The following is a 15,723-nucleotide window of genomic DNA, read 5'->3' as shown; positions in this document are numbered from 1 at the left end:
GTACTGCGACAAATTAACAAAATGAGTGGTACAAATGAGGTGCCTCACGAGTGAGTAACTCAACACTACAGTGGAGACCGAGAGCATATAAGAACGTCCGATGTGGCTTGAAGGATACATGTAGCATGTAGCGAACTGCAAAAGAGCATAGGTAAGTAAGTACAGTACAATATAATACATATATACAATACTCTTTATATTGCACGCCTCAGTCGCCTCACACATGCACAGTTTACAATATATGTACAGAATCAAACAAAGACATTTGGACAGAGGTAGCAACACCCACTTTGTGAATGGAATTCATTCCTAAAGTGGGTAGGTACCTATGCAATTTTGCAGCCGGGCTAGCACATGATTGGCGCGACTAGGGTTACCGATGACAGGAATTTTGGCCTTTTGTCATGAATGGGGACGGAATACGAAAATGTCAGGAATTTTTTGAATTGATAGACTTTATTATAAAGTACCTTTTTATTTTTAAATTAATCAATTAATCAAAAACATTGTAAATCTTTAATCAAGCATACATATACAATTATACATGACGCGCGCGGCTCGGCTCAAATCGGATGGCCATCGCTAACGGCTAGAGACTCCCCCCCCCCCCCCCCGTCGTCGTGAAAAATATGAATGTCAGGAAAAAATTTCGGAAATCAGGAATTTTGACAGGAAATTCTAAATTTGTATCTGGTAACCCTAGGCGCGACAGTATCTCGCGGCGAGATAGACTATCTGTCCCTCTTTTATTAACATACTTAGGCCCATTTGCACCATTGACTAACCCAGGGTTAACCGGTTAAACCTGGAGTTACCATGGTTACAAGTAGAATTTGACACTGGGTTAACGGTTTAACCGCTTAACCTCGGGTTAGTCGGTTGGTGCAAGTGGCGCTTAGTTAGAAAAAGACGAGTTGTGTCGCGCCAATCATGTGCTAGGGGTGCAGCTGGAGCAGGTACACCTATCTACCTGTGTCAAGTAAGAAACACCGGCGACAATGAAGATGGATTACAATGACAGGAAAAACTACTGTGTTGCGATAAAGGAAGTGGGTTAAAGTGTGAAGTAGTTTAAGTGGAGCGAACTGTGTAAAAAGTAGGTATAAACATTAAGTAAGTGGGTAAGTAAGTAAGTACATATACTGCGAGTGTTTGCGAGTTCGCGGTTAGCAAATTTTTTACATGTTACAATTCCATGGCCACGGCCACAACTACCACAAGTTTGTTGTGTTGCAATGCAACACGGAATCCCGCGAGCTATCTGCTCCGTTACCATTTCGAATGCTAAATAGGCTGAACTAGAATAAACCTCGATACGACGACTTCGATAACCTTAACGGTACTTTTAAAGGCTTCGTCACACAGGCGCGTTTTCCGGGCGCGGCGTGAGCGGGGCGCGCCGCTTTTATGGCTCCTCTACACGATGGGCCAGCGCCGGCCACTCCAAGGGACGCAGCCATGCGGTAGAATGAGATAGCAATAAAAACGCCCGCGCCCGGAAAACGGGCCTGTGTGACGAAGCCTTTAAAAGTACACGTTACACCTGAACTGGGTCACAGAATTGGGTGTCTGGTGTGCGTTAATTTTGCATGGTTTCGGCAAGCTATTGGAATATCGGCCCAACCCGTTGTTTTGCACCGCGACCGAGCGTCGTGCGTCGCGTTCAGTTCAGTCAGTCAGTCAGTCTTCAGTAGCAACGTGGATTTCGCACAGTTCGAACGTACGCGGCCGACGCGATTCCGTAACTTCTCTTGTTGTCATCGTCGAAATCCACTTCTAAACGTATTGAATTAAATTCCATTCAAATAGTTTTCTGATTGTTTTAGTCAGAACAATGCTATAAGTTTAGCCGTTTTAGTTCAGTTTCGTTTGCCCACGCGCGTTTCGAGTGTTTACAAAGTTTGTTTGATTTGGTGGCAAGTTAAAAAGTAGGTAGGTACGTATTTTAACAGTGCAAGTGTGTGTTTGTGCCCGTGAACTTGTGGATTCTGTGCTGAATTGACTGAAATAAATCTTCTGCTGCTGCCAGCTAGGTGAGCCCACTTATGTTATTACAAAATGTGTACTCATTAAAGGCTTCGTCACACAGGCGCGTTTTCCGGGCGGGGCGTGAGCGGGGCGCGCCGCTTTTACATATAAAACGCTCACGCCCCGCCCGGAAAACGCGCATGTGTGACGGAACCTTAAGATAACAACGCATGATAAGCGAAAATATTTGGATAAGCTACATGTGGTTGAACTCGAAAGACGTGACGTTTTATTTAGAGGATAACATTAACATCACAGATTTACAATTGAAATTGCGACTTCGTTTAACTAGTCATGACCCCATTGTATGTTCTTCATCTTTGTTTATCTATTTATACCTATTATTTAATTTCGATGTACTTTATGTAGGTATTTAACTAAATCATTTTGTACGCTCACGCTGTGAATTATTTATATATTTGAGTGGTAGGTAGGTAGGTATAATACAATATGTACTTAATCCTAATATTAGTCTTCCATTCTGTAGGTCTAGTACGGAGTACCTACTATAGTTCGTTTTTTTAGCATCAGAAAGAAGGTAAGCGATCTTGACATGTCTTTTAATTGAATAACGCTTTTTAAAAATCAGTAACTTATACTTATGAAAGCAGAAGAATATAAATGATCGTATTAGATTCATAATTGTTACATATTTGCCGTGACTTATTTTTAAAACATGTTTTTCAATTAAAAGACACATCAAGATTGTTTGCCTTTTTTCTAATACTAAAAAAAACGAACTATAGATTAGTATAACGAGTACGTAGTTACGTACTATAAGTATACCTACACGCTAGTTTTTGGTCAATTACCTATTTAATTGAAACTCGTTACCTAATTTGAATTAACGGTACAAGTTGAAAGCAAATCGGATGAATGTGAAATATTCTGCCTGCACAAGTGTCTCCAGGATATATAAATCAATATCCTGCGGTCGCTAGCTACAGTAGCTACCTACGTACGTACCTGCCTAGATAACGTATCTATCGGTTCAGTGTGGGTAGGTGGACCGTGCGTTAGGGTAGACTGTAGGTGTAGAGGGAAGTACCTTGGTGTAGCCTGTAGGTAATTTAGGAAGGAAGGTAGGTAAAAAAAAAAGAAGAGGTAGCTATAATATAGACAAGACAACGTATTATGTACGTATAGTATGCCTAACCTATTTTTCCTACCTACCTTCCTAAATTAGGTACCTACAGGCTACACCAAGGTACTTCCCCCTACATACAGTCTACCCTAACGCACGGTATTTTTTTAACTAGCAATTTTTCGTAACCGTTGCCCGTGGCAGGCGATTAGCCGATGACTACTGTTTTACCTGGATGATGGTGGGTACCTAATTATACGTATTAACCATTTTAATACCTACGACCAAGATAACAATCGTACATCGTCAAACGTCAAACGATTTTTTTTTATCGGGATTACAAATAGGTACTTACTAGTTACTACGAAAAGTCTTGTGACTATTTCCATACATAATTTAAGTTTCGATTGGCGTTTACTATCAACGACTGGCATCTTGGCTAGGACCTCTAGAGATTATAACCTACGTACCTACATATAGGCTTTTATACCATGGGAATAACAATGCCAATCCCGCGCAACATGGCAGAAAATTGGGAACACGTCGTGGGCTACAAAATCTTCAAATCTTGATACATTACATATTAACATACTACCTAGGCACCTGCCTACCTACTTTTCTTTTCTTACTTGTTTAGTGTTTACTATTAGGTCGGTATATAGGTACCTATCCATTCACATGTAGGTAGGAACTATAGGATCTATACTTACGTATAGCTATAGGAAACTCGTAAACATGATGGGTACCTAGTGGTTCAATGCCAAGGTTCAAGTTATTTACCTAATGCACTGATGTAAAGTACCTATATACCTACTTATCTAAAATATATCGTCGTCTAGTAAGTACCCAAAACAAAAGCCTTACCTATTGAACTTATTCCGGGACTAGGGTTACCAGATACAAATTTAGAATTTCCTGACAAAATTCCTGATTTCCGAGTTTTATTCCTGACATTCACATTTTTGCGACGGGATGGGGGGGGGGGGGGGTTGTGGCTGTTAGCCGCGTCAACGCGGTACGCGACCCTATAAGTACAATTGTATTATTTTTGTGAGTTAGTAGTTAAGTATAGTCCGATTAAACAAGATAACAAGATGTTTTACCTATTTCGATTTCTAAAACATCTATGTATTTATGCATGAGTAAAGATTTGTTAATTAGTAATTACGAAGTTATTGATAAGTTGAGTGGATCTTATTTATTATTTATTACAATGTTTTTGGATTCATTTAAGTAAATAAAAAGGTACTTTATAAAAAAGTCAATCAATTCAAAAAATTCCTGACATTTTCGTGTTCCGTCCCCATTCCTGACAAAAGGCTTATTTAATTTACATATGTAGATGCAAAAATGCTTACAAATATATTTAGCGTGAACATTTTGCAATATCGGAACTGCTCTGAGTTCATAGCACGGACGAAGCACAGGACATTTGGAAACGGGTTTCAAAAAACCTGTTTATTGTGTTCTTTTCTCTCATTCGGAGATAACTTACTACGGCTCACGTGAGTCACGTGGGTCGATCGAGTCGCATGAGTGCTAATTAATTAATAATTCCCACTAAAATTAGGACCTATGGACCTGGAAACCTCGTATAGTGAAAATAACACCTATTAGGAAAATCAACTTTGTCCCCAATCCCCAATTTAAATGACTTCAAGCAAAGTACACAATGGCTTCGGCACACAGACGCGTTTTCCAGGCGGGGCGTGAGCGGGGCGTGAGCGTTTTGTATGTAAAAGCGGCGCGCCCCGCTCACGCCGCGCCCGGAAAACGTGCCTGTGTGACGAAGCCTTTAGATGGTAGAGGTAGAGGTTAAAGAAATACAGTGTTAAGACAAACAGCTAATATTTACGTGTTCTATATCATTTACGTACTGTTCTCCGCGAGTCCGCGGCGCTATTTGCGGTAGCGCGCTTATTTTAGCATTCGACAAACAGAATAGGTTGACGATTACAGTATGTGCCGTGGTCCGTTTTGGGTTTCATTCCTATCGCTTGCCTACTACAGCAGGGGGCAAACTTTTTAAAATACCTAAGAGCCAATCGTAGTAAGTATACATCTTCATCAATCAATCGTCAATTTTAGGAATGTCAAAGAGCCACAAGAATTCAGTGGTCTAAACTTAATATTGTTACCAATTTATCATGCACAGTTTTTGTAAGAAATGGTTATAGTGAATGTGTGAGTAGTTAAAATACATTGTTATTTTTCTTCTTCTTGCTATCTAGATACCAACTTAAACTTTAAATACCTTTAATATACATAGATAAGAACAAGTCTATTCCTTCCTGCCCTAGTGGGCTGTGGGCACAAATGGAAAGGAATCATTACCCTCTGTTCTCTCCCTGCGTGTCCGTAACGGGGACAGAGGGGACTATTGGAAATACACTAGGTACCATCGCTCGCGCAGCGAATCAGAACACGGCCAGTTTTAATTACTGTAGATATTTAATTTATTATCAACAAAAAGCGTATAAGCGTACAATGATAGATAAATGACTATGTTTCTTGGCAGTCGGAGAATAATTAAAACTTTTGTAAATCCTTGACTCGAGGCCGTATCTGTACTTAAATATTTTATGTTTGTCGTAAACTTCTCTCGATCTTTTGTCAATCGTCTTTTAAGGTGGAATTTCATACTGTCTTAGCTTTGCAGGGTAACTATTAACTATTATAAGCAACATGCTGTTCTATAAAACATTGAATAAAAAGCCATCTTGTTAGGAAATAAACAGGTATAGCATATTTAGTTGTATCTTCTTGCTTTATTTTGTCGTTACAAAAATTTGGCCTAAATAATGTGATCTCGATTTGCATGAGGGCATGTCTTTTTAAAGTTTCATTTAAATTTTACAATTTTTATATTATTTACACTAAAAATCACGCTCAATCAGCTCTTTCGATCCTAATACGAGAAAAGGAATGTCCCAAAAATGTCATACATGTTTTATTTGTTCGCTTCATTCCAGTCATAAAAGGTTGTTTTGACAACGAAACCAAATGAACTCAAAAAATTTGGACTACTTTTTCTTCCTAAGGCAGAAAGAGCTCATGATTCCAAGTAGAAATAATACAAAAATTGGGTACAACTTTACATAGTAATGTTCACAATTTAATTTGACATGTATACCTACGTACTGTCACATTATTCGCAAAAAGCATATCGCTTACCATAGAAGAAGAAGCTTCTCCAAATGGCTGGTGTTCAGCACAGTTCACACATCAGTCTGTGGCTCCAACTTTGCCAAGGCCACCTATGCTGCCATTGCTAAAACCTACGGGTACCTCACCCTCACCTCACCCCTGACTTGTGAAGAGCCATTCCTTTGACCAAGTTCCTTACTCTGAATAGGGATGATGACACATGTTGAATTTTATAACAAAATCTAGTAAAATAGATAGCAAACGAGCAATTTATCACAATAATGTGGATATTAAAATAAAATATTGAAAAATTACAAAATTACAGGACCTGAAAGTTTCAAAATTTAAGTTTTTTTTTACTTCCAAAAACGATAAAAGTAAGGGTACCATTCGATTCCTTACATTTCATCCAAAAAAATATTGTATAGCAACTATATACATAAACGCAATATTTCGCCGACAAAAACGCAATTTTCTTGTTTTGTCCATACTACAAGATGGGCGATGACGTCACGGCCTCTGGCCGTTTTGTATAGGGCGTTTCGCGAGTGAAGTGCGACTGTCGGACTTTGACTACAATTTCTGACTTTTGTGTTACTTTAATGCAATGGGTCCCATATAGACATTTGATCCTAAAAACAAACCCGATCGATTGATACCATAAAAAAATTAGTCATGTAGCCTATTCAAAGCTATTCAAGAACGGAACAGAATAAAACATTCAGAACTAAAGTGTGTACCTAGAAACGAGCTACACGGGGAATAATGTCAAATGAACATCAAATCAAGATCAGTCAGATTGGTTGAATAAATCGATTGATAAGCGATAAGACAAGAGCTCATTTTCTCAGATTACAAATATTACGATTAGGCATAGGCATTTTCTGATAAGATTATCTGATTACCTACTTCGTGTAGTTCTCCTCGTGGCTCCTCTACAACACACGAACGCCACTACACGTCTCTTTGATGTGCAGACGATAACCGACACCGTGGCCATCCCATCGCCATCCCGCCGCGCCATAACATATAAGCCATCCGACACCACTGCGCTCTCCACACGCTAGCCCATCTTGGCAGGCCAATCAATATGATGGGCCGTCTATGATCATCAATGATGTGTAGAGGAGCCATAGATGACTGATTTGCCCACATAGGTACAAAAAAACCTATTGTCACTTTTATCATGTTTTGGGGAATCAAATACAATTGAGCGATAAAAGTCTTTTCCAATATAGGTCTTCTTCTTCTTCCTCGCGTTATCCCGGCATTTGCCATGGCTCATGGGAGCCTGGGGTCCGCTTGACAACTAATCCCAAGAATTGACGTAGGCTCTAGTTTTTACGAAAGTGACTGCCATCTGACCTTCCAACCCAGAGGGGAAACTAGACCTTATTGGGATTAGTCCGGTTTTCTCACGATGTTTTCCTTCACCGAAAAGCAACTGGTAAATATCAAATGATATTTCGTACATAAGTTCCGAAAAACTCATTGGTACGAGCCGGGGTTTGAACCCGCGACCTCCGGATTGAAAGTCGCACGCTCTTACCGCTGGGCCACCAACGCTTATCCAATATAGGTAATTTAAATTATTTATTTTCAATATTCGATTTTAAGCACCTCTTTAATTTAACGAACTTAAAAATGAATTTTTGTGTGCCAGAAACTGTGTCTTATTGATGGGACTATTCCGGTTTCCTTACGAAGTTTTCCTTCACCGAAAAGCTTTGGTTATCAATAGTGTACGGACAAGTGGTGGCATTTTGAACAGAGCGGGAAATGGAGTCGCCTAGGTGCATTTTATGATTAAATGAATAACGATTAAATGATTTTTCGAAAACATATCTATGTATTACACTTTTTAATTCTTATTCAAGTAGTGCCAAAGTTTATTTATTTATTTGCATAAGTCGTAGACAAAGGTATCGTTTTGGTTTCCACAATTTATTTGGTGATTTTTACTGTTGACATGTTTTTCAATGTTATATTTTTTCATTTGTGTTAGATATATTTTACATGATATACAGTACACGCTATTGTTATCGTTATATACAAGATTATCGTATGGTTCAATACACTTCAAAATTGTCGATTCTGGTGGGTCATTCATATTGTTTCAGTTATATTTCTGCTGTCGTGCTGTTTTAAATTATTAGCCTAGCGTATTACAACAACAAATATAGCAAGCAGTTGTCTAAATTGACAACATCAAATTATTTTGTCGTATCTACAGTTTATAAAGTTTTTGGCCAGTAATTAATTAAGGTTGTTGTATATGGTTAAAAAGTATATTGATTGAATGTGAGAGGGCAAGATAAATAGATTTTAAAAGTAAAGTAAATATCATATAAAATTTGAATGTATTCATTCAATCATAAAAAGTTAGTAGATAATAACGACTCCATTTCCCGCTCTGTTCAAAATGCCACCACTTGTCCGTACACTAGTAATCAACTTGAATATCAGTAGCAAAATTGATTTTTCTGAAAAAATGTTACCAACGTGTAACTCTGCAATCTATAGTGTTATAAGTATCTTATCTCGAAATGGGTTTAGATAACTAATTCGATTAAACTAATGGATGGGATTTAGGTGCGCTTTACTCGTAATGTGGAACAGACAGTTTGAGTACCGTAAGAGTTGTTTGCTGTTTTTAACCTAACGACATTATCTTAATGGAGGCTTAACGGAATTAATTGAATCAGGAAATGCTTGATAAAGTGATTTTATGATTAGCACACAGATAGACAGTTTTATATATGTCGCAGTGATGCGAGTGATATGATAGAAAGGTTTTTTGCGCAAAACAAAAGAAATACTAAAAACTATTTAAACATAATCCTAAACAAAAAAAAATGGAAACCGCGATAGTTACTCATGAAATAAAAGTATTAAAACCAACCTAATAAGTAATTTTTCCTCAGTCACCCGTTGACCCCGAACACTATAATCCATCATCATCTTCCTCGCGTTGTCCCGGCATTTTGCCACGGCTCATGGGAGCCTGGGGTCCGCTTGGCACTAATCCCAGTAATTGACGTGGGCACTAGTTTTTACGAAAGCGACTACCATCTGACCTTCCTACCCAAAGGGTAAACTAGGCCCGTATTGGGATTAGTACGGTTTCCTCACGATGTTTTCCTTCACCGAAAAGCGACTGGTAAATATCAAATGATATTTCGTACATAAGTTATGAAAACTCATTGGTACGAGTCGGGGTTCGAACCCGCGACCTCCGGATTGCAAGTCGCACGCTCTTACCGCTAGGCCACCAGCGCTGCCATACGCGATATAATCCGTTTTATGTATTAAAAAGAATGGAATTAAAAACATGTGTCAATTAGATCATGCAATAAATATCTAATCGCCGAATGGCATTAATTCCCTATAAGCCCTATAGCTATTTCAACTTTTCATAGCAGAAATGTGATTATGACTTTGATTCTTGATAAGTTTTAATATCACCCAAAATGCTCAATGCTCAATCCATCATATAATAACGAATATATGTTTGCATGAAATCCAGCTTGAGATGACATAGACATCCTGATAAGTTGATTTACTACAACACCAATGCCTCTTTATTTCACACCTCAAATTAAATAAAAACAGCCGATAGAAATGAAGCAGTACTACCAGTTTTATTTGAATGAATTCAAGTCAAGGCCTGGTGCGAATTTTTGTTTATATGAATTGGCAGGCTTTTCAGCGCAGCTTGTGGCGGTGTAAGTTTTTTTTTGTCAAAAACCTCATCTTTGATATAGGTTTTTATCGCTGACTGTACTTTTCTTTCAACACGCAACTGACAATTCTAACAAACCCAAACGCAATTAGGTTTCGTTATTTATCCGTCCGTCATCAATTTTTAAATTTTATATTCCACCATTATCACGTACTATTCAGTCACATACAACTAGGGAACATTCAACATATCAAATTATTTTAATTAAATAGTACTAGGTACTAAATATAAAATAAAAACTGAAATATATGTTATATAGTAGAGAAAAAGGACTTTTCTTTAGTATATTACATCTATTTCATTTTAAGACACGTTAACTCGTATGTTTATGGTAATACAAAGGCCAAAGACTACAACCGGCAAGTACCAACATACAGAAGACATAAACACTGGCGTCTGTGGCTAGTGGGCCGAAGGTAATAACCACTCGGCCGCAATGGGTCTCATATAACCGTAGGGTTACCAGATACCATCCATAAGTCCCATTCCCATGTCAATCCTGACTAATTCCCCGATTTTCCATTGGGGACACAGACAGAAACTAATAGTCTTTTAAGTTGTGTTTTTTGTACAGTCGGCCATAAAGTTCATTGACAATTTTGTTTCCTATTTTATTTTAATGAAGTCCAAATTTTTCATCCTTTGACAAATCTTGCTAATTTTAAATACTGACGCGGTTTAAATAAGACAAAGGTTGTTGCAGATACGCTTTCTGCACTTTAGATTAAAGCAGCTGTGCAGACTGATGGTAGGTATACCGCAATTTATTAGAAATTTTAAGTTTCTCCAACTAATGCAAGAGTGATAGGGACGAAGTTAGGATAGGACAAAAATCAGATTTGATTTGAAGTTTGTCATAGGCCTTTTATGTTCCATGGTGCATAAGACATTATGCTGCTTAATCTAAATAGTTACTTGGATGGCTTGTAAAGGAATTTGTTCAGGAATACCTGAAAAGGCGATAAAAATTCTGACATAATGAGAAAATGTGTTACGTCTGATAGCCCTACCTTGAGTCCAGCTTAATATCCACCGAACGAGCGACAACGCCTAGCTTCGAGATAATAAAATCTCCTTTGTTACTTAAGACACTGCCCCAGTTATTACCTACGGCATAAAAATAACCGTTTATGGCGGAATATGATATTCAGTCCAGTTAGATCAGTTTATATGTACCTACCTATGTAAGTGAGTTCTTCTAAGTCGTTCATTTCTCCATAGCATACGAGTATCAATCGATTAACGGCTATAAAAATGCTTTCAATAGAACATCCAGGTAGTCCTTCCGACCCTTCGCATAGCTGTCATCACGATTACTAAGGTAGTAAAAACCTATATACTCGTAAATGATAAATTAACTGCGTTACTTATTCAAATCCGTCAAAGGCTAAACACACTTCGTTTCATTCTTATCCGAACGAGACACATAAAGAAAATAATCCAAATTTATGAAGGTAATTTAAAGTTCGGTTTTTATGATAAAGCATGGATTGCAAGATTTGCAAAAATATAAATCACCACCCCTATGCATTCAGTCAGTCAACAGATTGACAATTAGTCTGATTTCATTATTTTTTGGAAGACCCAGTGACCTTCCATAGGTATTTGGCATTCATTACCATCCTTCTATATTTTATTAGCATCCCCGCCATTATTATCCTCTTATTCTTTAACCTTTTCGACGCCGTGTCAAACACAAAAGCTGTCTCTCAGACGCCACGTCATCGAAGTGTCAAAACTGAAATTGAACTTTATGCATATGCACCTAGGTCTATGTTGCTCTGTGGTCTATGACCCATTAATACGTCTTTGGCGTTGGACCTGCGGTGCGTATATATCGGTCATTGGCGTCCAAAAGGTTAAGTTTAATTTCAAACTTTAGTTGCAAAGTTTACCTTTTGCTTAAACACTACTCTACGTAACTAAATGAGGCATTAAAATCTTAAAACATTGTACGACTCGCAAGAACGACGCATGGTTGCAAAAAATCGAATGCAAATAGGGATGAACGCAAAGTTGTTTTAACGTATCTACCTACCTTTATTAACGACGCTCCGATACGAATCCCATTAGCCTTGGTCGCAGGTAACTGAATAAATTATGTATTTAAATTTAAAATGTGAAAGATTAAATGTTCAATTGAAGGGATGTTTACAAAAACAACATAACTGACTACACTGGTTGACACCTGAAACGATTAACAAAGTTCTTAAAAAAAAAGCGGCCAAGTGCGAGTCGGACTCGCCCATGAAGGGTTCCGTATTTAGGCGATTTATGATGTATAAAAAAAACTACTTTTACTAGATCTCGTTCAAACCAATTTTCGGTGGAAGTTTACATGGTAATGTACATCATATATTTTTTTTAGTTTTATCATTCTCTTATTACATGTACATGTTATTATTACCGGTGGGGGGGGGGGGGTTACACACATTTTACCACTTTGGAAGAGTCTCTCGCGCAAACTATTCAGTTTAGAAAAAAATGATATTAGAAACCTCAATATCATTTTTGAAGACCTATCCATAGATACCCCACACGTATGGGTTTGATGAAAAAAAATTTTTTTGAGTTTCAGTTCGAAGTATGGGGAACCCCAAAAATTTATTGTTTTTTTTTTTCTATTTTTGTGTGAAAATCTTAATGCGGTTTACAGAATACATCTACTTACCAAGTTTCAACAGTATAGTTCTTATAGTTTCGGAGAAAAGTGGCTGTGACATACGGACGGACAGACAGACAGACAGACATGACGAATCTATAAGGGTTCCGTTTTTTGCCATTTGGCTACGGAACCCTAAAAAGTGTCAACCGCTCTAAGCAGTTATGTTGTTTTTGTAAACATCCCTTCAATTGCAATAAACTGAAGACGCCGGTTAGATTTCGGCCTCGGCCACTGGCGGGCATGGTCATTGGTTACAATGGCTACTAATTCATTGTTGTTAGTTTATAATTTTAATTGATCATTATCTTTTTGTGAATACAGTAGAAAAGGATCTACTTAAAAAAAAATTGTGTTGTAAATAATGTTTCTGTCTGTCTGTCTGTTGCCACTGCCAGCCATAAAATATGAGCAAGAGAAGTTAAAATTGTATCGATTTTCTTTTTTTTGTGTTCAGGCCGAGTTAAAAGAGAGTTAATTAGGTACGTAGATAACTGAAATACCTACAGCAGAATGTGTCTTCGAATGCCATTATTTAACGAAATTTCGTAAGGTAAATTGGGACAAAAGTAAATCTGATTCGGACGCACGTGACCGGCTTTTGTGCATGACTGTACCGTACAAAAAGGGTCTTTAGAAACGTTTTTCTTGTTGCTTGGAGGAGACAAATGATTCGTGGAACTACACTATATGTTGGAGCGTGAAAAATGGAGTCAGACCGCTTACGAAAGCCAATTCTAACTTACATTTCGGTATCAAAATGATTTTATTTTTTTATCATTCGCCCGTGCGTCTCGCTCATGATAATAAATTCGAGTGAAATGCACGCGCAAATAATAACAAAATGACATCATTTTAATATCGAAACGTAGGCTCGAATTGGCCTCATAGTCTCATGAAATAGTATGTGACTCTAACAACGGTTGGATTAATGGTCAACTATAAATAATGAACAAACAAGCATAATACCTACTTACCTATAAAATATTATATGGTGCCGCGACTAATCCATGACATTTTAAAAGTTCCTATTAAAGCTAAAAGTTTTTTTTAAGCCTCGTACCTACTCAATGACATGCCAACGTTGTGACAATGTTTGATTATCATTATGTCATTATCTTCAATGTGTCTAGCGACTAGCGAATAATCTCATCCACCTTTGGAACGACAAAGACGGAATCCTAATCGTTTCAGTGCGTGTAAAGGATTAATTTGAATTTGGGTTTTCAGCGCTTGCTCCAAATGGATGGCAATTTGAGTCCAAAGGTTATAAAACTAAACTCCTTTTGGCTTAGCCTCAGTCGGATAAAAACGTTTATTGTATAGCAGCGTCACTGGCGTATAAACGTTTTATATCTGCTTCATAACAGTTCAGGCTGATCCAGTAAATAATAAAGATTGTATACTGCCATCGTACTTAAGTCGCTTAGGTAGTTTCTTGTGTTAACAGCTAAGATATCACGGATTTATTAAACCGCGTGTAAAGTGTGCGCCAATCGAAACTATGGTGTTTACTTTGCCCTGCATGTGATTCGCCATTTCTAACTAAAGTCTTTAAACACGAGCATATACATTATGATCGTAAACTCTTGTAATTTTCAATGAAAATCCTAAAAATATGGTCAGCCTGTTAACCTGTCCAGTACAGTACAGCCGGAAATTTGAGGTTCATACTTATGTAGAAAAGGGAAACCTGGATTTAGTTAAAACAATGTAGTTTATTATTTGCTGCTTAGGTACTAGATTGTTATTTATTTCAAAATCTTTATAAAGCACGCGTACGTTTGGGCCTATTCGAAATAAATCCACGATTTCAACATCCCAAAATATAAGCCAGTGCCGTGTTGCCAGCACAATAATACCGGAGGCGGCTTGTTCGTGACACCTTCATTTGAAAAGGGACATGTCTTAGAATCTGCCCGGAACAGCGAGGATTTCTTACGTGAAAATTGAAATCGTTTTTAACAAATGCGGTGACCGAATATTTGGTTGCTATTCATCCATTATTCATCGCATTCTGTTCAAAAGTGACATTTCTATGTGAACTATGATTAGTTCTGTTACAGAAAATAAAGTAGGTATAGCCAATTAGCCACTAATTTCGCACATAGCCAATCTAAACCAGCCTAGTAAATTAAGTTGGAGCGGAGCACTAGGGGTCTTATAGTCTTTGTCACTTTAGTGCTTTGATAGTGTTACGGCGATCCGTAAATAATCCATTTATAAAGTAGCATCAGAGGAACATTTGGTTAAAAACTGACTTACCTGAGTACGAAGTTTATTTCATATAACTTTTTATAAATACTACCCGGACTGGGTACGACGCGACTAGACCCTTCCAGAATATTTTACCACTTTACTTACACAGTTAAGTACCTACAGTATATTTATGCAATAAATAGCAATGAAAACGGGTCAGTGTGTATGTTTTGTTTATTTTACAACTCGAACCCCATGTGTCTTGACCTACCTTGTTGTAGAGCTCCGCTGTTCTTGTTATTAGAAGATGACATTCTTCATAGATAAGTGGTTAAAATTCGAAAAATGATCGCGTACTTAATTGTGTTTTGATTCTAAATAATGCGAAAAATAATAGACTTGAATAGTAGTTTATGCAACAGTGATATAATAAGGGTTCTTAAAATTCAAGGGTCGAAGTTACAAAACGAGACGTAGTCGAGTTTTGTAAAAAAAGACCCGAGAATTTTAAGAACCAATTATGAGCTGTTGCATACATTACTTTTTCTATGACAGCTGCACCCGACACAAAACAGTTGAGACTAAGAAAATGGGTTACTTTGTATGAATTATTATGCACACAGCAAAACATAGAGCCAAAAAAAAAGTTATTGTAAAAAAAAAATATTGTAAATGAAAACATACCTCTTTCAATCAAGATGATCGGAAGTTGTATCTTTAAAAAAAATAAAGCAGTTGTATTATACTCATAAGATGACTGCTAGCAGTCATCTTATGAGCCTATAGACAAATCATTCAAATGACATTGCTTTAGATATCACTGACAGTCATTTAATTGACATATTTAAGTGCTGGAGTAGA

General features: G+C 37.5%; 1 long non-coding RNA gene across 1 annotated transcript in view; it reads left to right on the top strand.

Moving 5' to 3' along the window:
- The first annotated feature begins 1,725 nt into the window (after nt 1–1,725).
- Nucleotides 1,726–15,723, top strand: part of LOC134654144 (uncharacterized) — a 95,555-nt gene continuing 81,557 nt past the window's right edge. The window contains exon 1 of the long non-coding RNA XR_010097311.1: nt 1,726–2,033. This is a non-coding gene — a long non-coding RNA (uncharacterized LOC134654144). The remainder of the gene's footprint in view (nt 2,034–15,723) is intronic.

The sequence above is a fragment of the Cydia amplana genome, chromosome 14 (genome assembly GCF_948474715.1).
Source record: "Cydia amplana chromosome 14, ilCydAmpl1.1, whole genome shotgun sequence".
Taxonomy (NCBI): Eukaryota; Metazoa; Arthropoda; class Insecta; order Lepidoptera; family Tortricidae; genus Cydia; species Cydia amplana.
Note: the sequence above shows the minus strand (reverse complement) of the source record. Positions and strands in the feature narration are given on the sequence as shown.